Source organism: Balaenoptera ricei, chromosome 3 (assembly GCF_028023285.1).
Source record: "Balaenoptera ricei isolate mBalRic1 chromosome 3, mBalRic1.hap2, whole genome shotgun sequence".
NCBI classification, from domain to species: Eukaryota; Metazoa; Chordata; class Mammalia; order Artiodactyla; family Balaenopteridae; genus Balaenoptera; species Balaenoptera ricei.
This window is the reverse complement of record NC_082641.1, coordinates 100034122-100042084: the sequence shown is the minus strand read 5'-3', so window position 1 is coordinate 100042084 and position 7963 is coordinate 100034122. Positions and strand designations below refer to the sequence as shown.

The 7963-nt window shown below is 33.8% G+C and overlaps 1 non-coding gene across 1 annotated transcript; it reads left to right on the top strand.

The window, feature by feature from the left end:
- Positions 1-896: 896 nt before the first annotated feature.
- Positions 897-1003, top strand: LOC132364164 (U6 spliceosomal RNA). Its single transcript, XR_009502721.1, has one exon. It is a non-coding gene; the product is annotated as a U6 spliceosomal RNA (small nuclear RNA).
- The last annotated feature ends 6960 nt before the right edge of the window (positions 1004-7963 follow it).

Here is a 7963-nt window from a genome sequence, read left to right as displayed (position 1 = left end):
TTCTTGGACTGGAAGAATTAATATTGTTAAAATGTCCATACTACCCAAGCAATCTATAGATTTAATGCAATCCCTATTAAAATACCCAAGGCATTTTCCACAGAACTAGAAAAAATAATCTGAAAAGTTATATGGAACCACTAAAGACCCTGAATTACTAAAGCAATATTGAGAAAAAGGAACAAAGCTGGAGGTATCATGCTCCCTGACTTCAGATTATACTACAAAGCAGTAGTAATCAAAACAGCATGGTACTAGCACAAAAACAGACATATAGCTCAGTGGAACAGAATAGAGAGCACAGGAAAATACCCACACACTTATTCCCAATTAATCTATGACAAAGGAGGCAAGAATATACAATGGAGAAAAGACAATAAGTGATTCTGGGAAAACTAGACAGCTACATGTAAAAGAATGATATTAGAACATTTCCTCACACCATATATAAAAATAAACTCGAGATGGAGTCAAGACCTAAATGTAAGACCTTAAAACATAAAATTCCTATAAGAGAATGTATGCAGGACACTCTTTGACATAAATCGTAGCAATATTTTTTTGGATCTGTCTCCTAAGGCAAAAGAAATAAAAGCAAAAATAACCAAATGGGACCTAATTAAACTTAAAAGCTTTTGCATAGCAAAGGAAACCATTGACAAAACAAAAAGACAACCTACTGAATGGGAGAAGATATTTGCAAATGATATGACTGATAATTGGTTAATATCCAAAACATATAAACAGCTCATATGACTCAATTAAAAAAAAAACAATGGGCAGAAGGCCTGAATAGACATTATTCCAAAGAAGATATACAGATGGGCAACAGGCACATGAAAAAATGCTCAACATCACTAATCATGAGAGAAATGCAAATCAAAATCACAATGAGAGTGCTTGCTTTGGCAGCACATATACTATAATTGGAACAATACAGAGAAGATTAGCATGGCTCCTGCCCAAGGATGACATGTGAATTCTTGAAGCAAAAACCACAATGAGATATCACCTCATACCCATCAAAATGGCTGTTATCAAAATATCTACAAATAACAAATGTTGGCCAGGATGTGGAGAAAAGGGAACCCTAGTACACTGTTAGTGGTATTGCACATTGGTGCAGACACTATGGAAAACATTATGGAGTTTCCTCAGATAACTAAACATAGAACTGCCATATGATCCAGCAATTCCATTGCTGGGTATATATCCGAAAAAAATGAAAACACTAATATGAAAAGATATATGCACCCCAATGTTCATAGCAGCATTATTTATAATAGACAAGATATTAAAGCGACCCAAGTGTCCATCAACAGATACATAAAGAAGACATTATATATATATATACACACATATATATTTATATATATAATAGGATACTACTCAGTCATAAAAAGGAGTGAAATTCTGCCATTTGCAACAACATGGATGAACCCAGAGAGTATTATGCTTAGTGAAATACATCAGATAGAAAAAGATAAATGCTTTATGTTATCACTTATATGTGGAATCTAAAAAATAAAACAAACAACTGTATGTAACAAAACAGACATATATTTAGAGAACAAACTAGTGGTTACTAGTGGAGTGAAGGAAGGGGGAGAGGAGAAGATGGGGTATGGGATTTAGAGACACAAACTACAATGTATAAAATAAGTAAGCAACAAGACCATATTGTACAGCACAGGAAAATATAGACTTTTTTTGTAATAACTTTAAATGGAGTATAAACTACAAAAATATTGAATCTCTAGGTTGTACACTTGAAACTAATATAATATTGTAAATCCACTATACTTTAATAAAAATGACAAAAATCCTAACTTTCTATGCCATACTACTGAACTGTCTTCATTTCTCTCTGAAATTTTTTTGCACGATTTACAAATTAAAACATTAAATAAAATAAAACTATAAACATCATAAGAAAAACAAAGTATTCCCTTGCTTTCAGTCATAACGATGATATCCAACTTATTAGGTAGACAAAAGTTGGGAAGCACTCATCAATAGTATGACTTGAAAAGTCTAAAGCAAAGTTCTGAGGATTAAAGTAGAATGTTGTGAAGTAATAATATTAAATCAATTAATTTCTAACTATAATATTTTTTAATATGGTGAAGATATCATACCTAGGTTGGAAAACCTAGGGATGAGGCTAGCCGGTTCCCCCTCATTTTATCCTCACCCTCTACATTAACGGCAGAGTTAACTTTCACCTATTAAATCAAAGAGAAGATCAGCACACGGCTATACTTAGGAGCTTGCATGATGTATTACTGATATGCCCAGTGTTTTAAACAAGAATGTCAATAATTCATTATACTTTTTATGAAAGATTGTATTTTCTATAAATACAAGTTTGTTTGTTTTTTCTTTTTTCTGGTCATTTCTTCTTCTCTGTGATTCTCTATACTTTCTTAATATCTAGTTTGTACAAATTTTGCCCCAAGAAGCATTTTCATAGGCTTGGTTTCTTTCATGTATTCCCTAATTCCTGTATCAATTTTTATGAGTTCTTATAAAAAATTTTACAATACATTGCCCAACATCAGTATTCAATTAGTATACTTGTATATAATATCATTATTTGCCTGGATATTCTGAAGTTCAAACCTCTAAAAACACACTTGTATTTATCCTGGGTATTCAAAAGTGCTTAACTGAACCAAATACTTTCTAAAGTAAGATTTACCTTTTGAGATGTATGCATGTAACCACTAGAAGCTAGACAAAAACATGACCATTCAGCACTCACTTACTCATATCTCCCCAAACAATTTGAATCAGACATTTGGTTGAATGTATTTTAATCATTTAAAAATTATGGTTTTCAAGAGAAATAAAACAAAACACAACCAGTGTTTTTACCTGTTGTTATACTGCCTCTCCTTCTTTTTCTAAGCTACTTTAAGTCATGAAGCTCTGCATTATGCCCTATATAACTAAGCTAAAGCAGGCATAGATAGCTTGAAACACAAAAGGATTTTAAAGCAGGAAAAGCAGATCAATATTGAAATTCAGAGCATGTTATTCTATCTTCAAAGTGTAGAAGATGGGTTTTTAAAAATTTTTCCCTTGCATGTCTCTCAAAATATAAACAAACACACAATTCTTAAGAAACTAGTAGATTTGAAATATTAGAGAAAAGGAAGGGTTATAAGCCCAAGCCTTAACCCCTAAATAGTTACTTTTATGAAATTTATAACATTATGTTTTTTTAGATTTCTATGATTGAGTGACAAAAACTATCAAGAAATAGCTTCTATGAGAATATAGTCTTAATTTCCTCAAATACTGATAATTAGTTTTTTAAAAATAATTTTTTTCCTAATAAGTTACTTCCTAATAAGTCCTCCATTCACATTCTAAGAATCAGTATACATGTGTTTGGGATATGCAAACATTTAACAATTTCTAAAGGATAGTACATGTATAAATGGGAAAACTGAGGCACAGATAATTAAAAAGGAAAACAAAATCTTTTTGAACTGAAAATGTGAGTAAAGTTATTTAGTGACTATACATTACTCAGAGGTTCACAAAAAGAGCTCTAAATATAAAGAAACAATTTCAAAATTAAGTAAGAGGAGATTGGAAAATAAAAGGGAATCAGACAGTTTAATTAATGAATTAGTAGAATCTATCCACCCTCCCCACACACACATAATTTTAAATAAGGAATTATATAAGTTGAAATAAAATAAATGTAACTTTTAAGTATACTTGAATGTACTTGAACTATAGTAAAAACACTTTATTTGGTAAAGGGCTCCATATTTTTTTCTTCCAAACCGAAGGAAACATTGAATACACTGTGAAATAAAAAGAGAGAAAGAAAGAAAATAATTGATAACAAGGACTTGATAGAGCCCTTTTAACCAGTTCAGGAAAACTGTGGGAAGGCTGGGTAATCAGGCTGGATGCTAAAAGTTCTGTGCCGATTAGAGTCTGAAAGCTATAGATGCTTTCCGGTTGCATAATAACAAATTTACTGAGGAGGTAATTCGTGAGAGAGCTGAGCATAGGTCTAATGCTGTTCATGATTATAGACCTTCTTGAATACTGCATGAGAAATTTCAATAATTTTCAGTAATACAGGCAGAAATTTAGCACAAGTTCTATAATGAAAATAACAGTTTATTGGAATGGTAGGATCAAAGGTGATTATGAACTTGTACAGGTTAATATGGTGCAGGATTTTGAATGCGCAGCCAAACAGAATTGGGTCTAACTACTAATATAATGTGTTTTCACTTCAAATTGACCACGCTGTGGAAATTCAGAGGGGATATATATGCCCTATGCAATTGTGTTTCAGCGTACCAGGGCATAAGAAGAGCCCTACTAAAGGAGCAGATAAATGGCAATTGCATTTACCTGTCTCTTCTGTCAGTGATACATCTCCAGCGATATGCTCTTAACATTTTAACAATTAGCTCTTCAGAAAGAAAAAACCAAAACAAATCCATGGGGTCAATACTCCCTCCACACCCAATTTCAAGCTACCAAATGACATGATTGGATGCAGAGTTGAGAAAAGATGTGCACAATCGGCTTTTACAAGCGGGTGTGAGCCAGATGCAGCACCCCACTGTGACAGCAGCGTCCCCCAAATATCATAAGAACAGCAGTCCCAAATCATTATATCCAGGCTTCTTGTATAGCTTAAGAGCATGTACAGGGCATTTATGAAGATGAGTGATCCACCATTCTTGGTCTCTATATTCAGAATCTATAACACGTTTTAGTCTACCGTACACTTTTAAATACAAGTATCTGCTATCCACGTAGATTTCTAAATTTTCAAGGGAAATATTCTATCACATACATGCATAGGAATTTTGCTGGGTTCTGAGACCTGTTGAATTATAAAGTATAGCTTTTATTTCGACTTTCCCACAAATGTGAAACCTAAATGCCACACTTTAAAAATCGGCTGAAGAGTTTGCATTTAACGCTAAGCTGTATTCGTGTATAATTTAAGTTTTAATGATATCTCCATCCTCAAAGAAGATAAAAGGATTAACTCTAATCTCCATATGAACAGTTTTGAGTCTGTGTAAGGATATGGATAAGTGAGTCTGAAGGCAATAAAAAGAGCAGAGAATTCTCTGCTAAGCAGATGAGAAGTCAACTTTAGATGATATAGTAGTGCTAGAAAAAGCATCTCAGGGTAAATAATAATTTTATTTTTCATATGTATGAATTATAATTTTGACTCCCTATTTGATAAATCCACCAGACATCTTACATTCCACACTTACTCATCCCTTCTTAAACTTAACATGCTCATGGCTTCCACTGTTACCAAACTGTCCTAGTTGTCTTTGCACATAAAATTACAATTTCTTCTTCATCTCCTTGCTCCCTGTCCTACCCTGGTCTATGAAAAGCCAATCATTCCCAAAGGTCCATCCTTGGCCCACTGCTCTTCTGTTTGTACATCTTCATAGGTTGATTTTTTTATCTATTCTTATAATTTGGCCTTTATGTAAATGACACTCAAATCTATGTGTTCAGCCCAGAAATTTTCCCAAGATTCAGATTCATCTATCTATATTTTCAGGTGGACAACTACTGCTGAGTATTCCACAAGCACTTCATGGTCTGTATGACCTTAAATGCTGCGTATCTTTTTGGCCTCTTGTATTTTCCACCTTGGTTGTACCATGATTAACTCTGTTACCTACCTTAGAATCCTGGAAATGCATCCTTTAGAGAGCTGCTTAGGAGATCTATCAAGCATACAATGGTTTCCATACCATTCTATTGCACTAAATATTCCATTGTCACCATGAAAATAGTACATTTCTATCTATTGAAGAGAAGTAGAATCATTTCTAAAAATAAGCCAGTACTCAAAGCCCTAAAGGTATTACTCAGAATAGGTTATGGAAATAAAAATGGTTCTGGTTGACAAATTATACTGGAGTTAGGGGAGAAAAATGGGAGTTGTAGGCTAAATCCCACCCACATGGCTTCCCCTTCATTTCTGTGGCAGTTCTGAGGTACTCTGAGGAGCCAAGTTGGGTCCCCATAGCAAAGATTGAAAGCCTCTGGATTACAGAATAAAGTTCCTTTCTTGGAACAGCATGCGAAGCCCTCCATGACAAAATGCTCCTCCCCACCTTACCCTTCACATCCCAGCTGATGACAGTTTCCCCAGATGTCAGGCTGTTTTCTCATTTCCCAATTTGCTTATGTTACCCCTTGATAAAAATACCCATTGAGCCTCTCCACTCCTATCATGTAACCATTTACTATGCAGCTTTAGGATTTAAATCAGATAATATTTCATTCATTCAATTATTCAGTCAAACAACCATGTGTCAGCAAAAGAAGATACTTGCTCTCACAGAGTTTCTAACTTTGTGATGAAAGCTAGACAGACAATAAGCAAACAAATATGCAAACCCCAGCAAAGAAGGAACTGCTTGAATCACCTATGATTAGTGCCGTGCTGGCCACGTACTAGACACTCAAGTAACCATGAATGAACATCTTATGACTGTCATGCACAGTGCTAGATGCTTTCATATGTCAATTCATTTTAATTCTCAAAATTATGTTAAGAAATAAGAGTTATTCCACCACTTTGGTAGATGAGGAGACAAAGGCTTAGAAAGATTTACAAATTCACCTATGGCTACATAGCTGGAGGGTGTCAGAATCTGAATACAAATCCAGAAATGTCCAATTTCAGAAACCATCCATGTCCATGATAATACTGGCTTTCAGGTGCTATAAAAAAAATAAAGGCTCCATCCTTATCTGAAATCAATCCACATGCTTAAATCTCCCTATCCCAGAGGGATTTCTATAAATTCTAGGAAGCTTAAAGGAAGTTTTACGTTGTAGCACTTCAGAATTCAAAAGAACTTAATCATGAGCAATGAATCTGCAAAATACGCTCTCGGAGCCCCACTGATTTCAGCAATAGGAGAGAACAGCCTCCTGCAGCATCTGTTAGAATGAAATGGCTTACAGGCAGTAGAGGAAAAGCATAAATGCTGTACTGAACACCTGGTACTTGAGGCACTCTTTGCTATATAAGAACCAAATTAAGGCTTCAGTTATTCATTCTGAAAATGCTTATAAGCTTTGTAATAAGATTCTCAAATAATTGATATGAGCTTCAAACATAATCACTAACAAATGATTTAACAGTAATAAATGGTTGTTACAAGAATATAGTGAGAATAAACAATGTTAAAAATAAGGCACGTGAGAGCCTGGACTGCAGGTTACTGCTGCCCAGATGAAAAACACTCCATTTTTACAGACAGATAAAGCGTTTTCCTGTAGAGTCGGAATAAATGCTCTTCTTGAATCTGTCAGCATGAATTCCCAAGAGAAAACAAAACCAGCAAATCTCAAGTTCATAGTTGATTCCAAATTATCCCCTTCCATTTACTGCTTAAATAGGGAGACCATATAGGAATTTAGTATAATCTGGACAGGTATGATTTGCCAACAGTGTAAAAATATCCCCTTAACTTCCTAATTGTTTCATTAAAATTTAATAACTTAAAAACTGCCTCCTTACTGGACAAGAGAGGAAAAAATCATTTGCTGTTTTTGTGTCATTTTTTATATGCAAAATGTTTCTAGGCTCCTCTGTAAAAAAGTCATTTTGAAAAACATAGGGTTTTTATTGCTGCTACCTCAAAATATTGTGGCCTGTTTAAATACTTATGCTTATTTTTAGATCAGAGACCGCTGCTTTGCTAGTTTTATTTAATTTTCTAAATTATAAAAGCAAATTACAATAGTGTTTAAAAAATTAGTACAGCTTCCACATATAGTTATAATATATATTTTGAAATTTATTTTCATGTAGTGCCCTTTTTATGCATAATTTGACCAAATAATACATGTTATTCAATATCATAATTTCTTCATATGATGTTAAATTATAAACACTGACCCACCACTGTCAATAGAATATTGAATA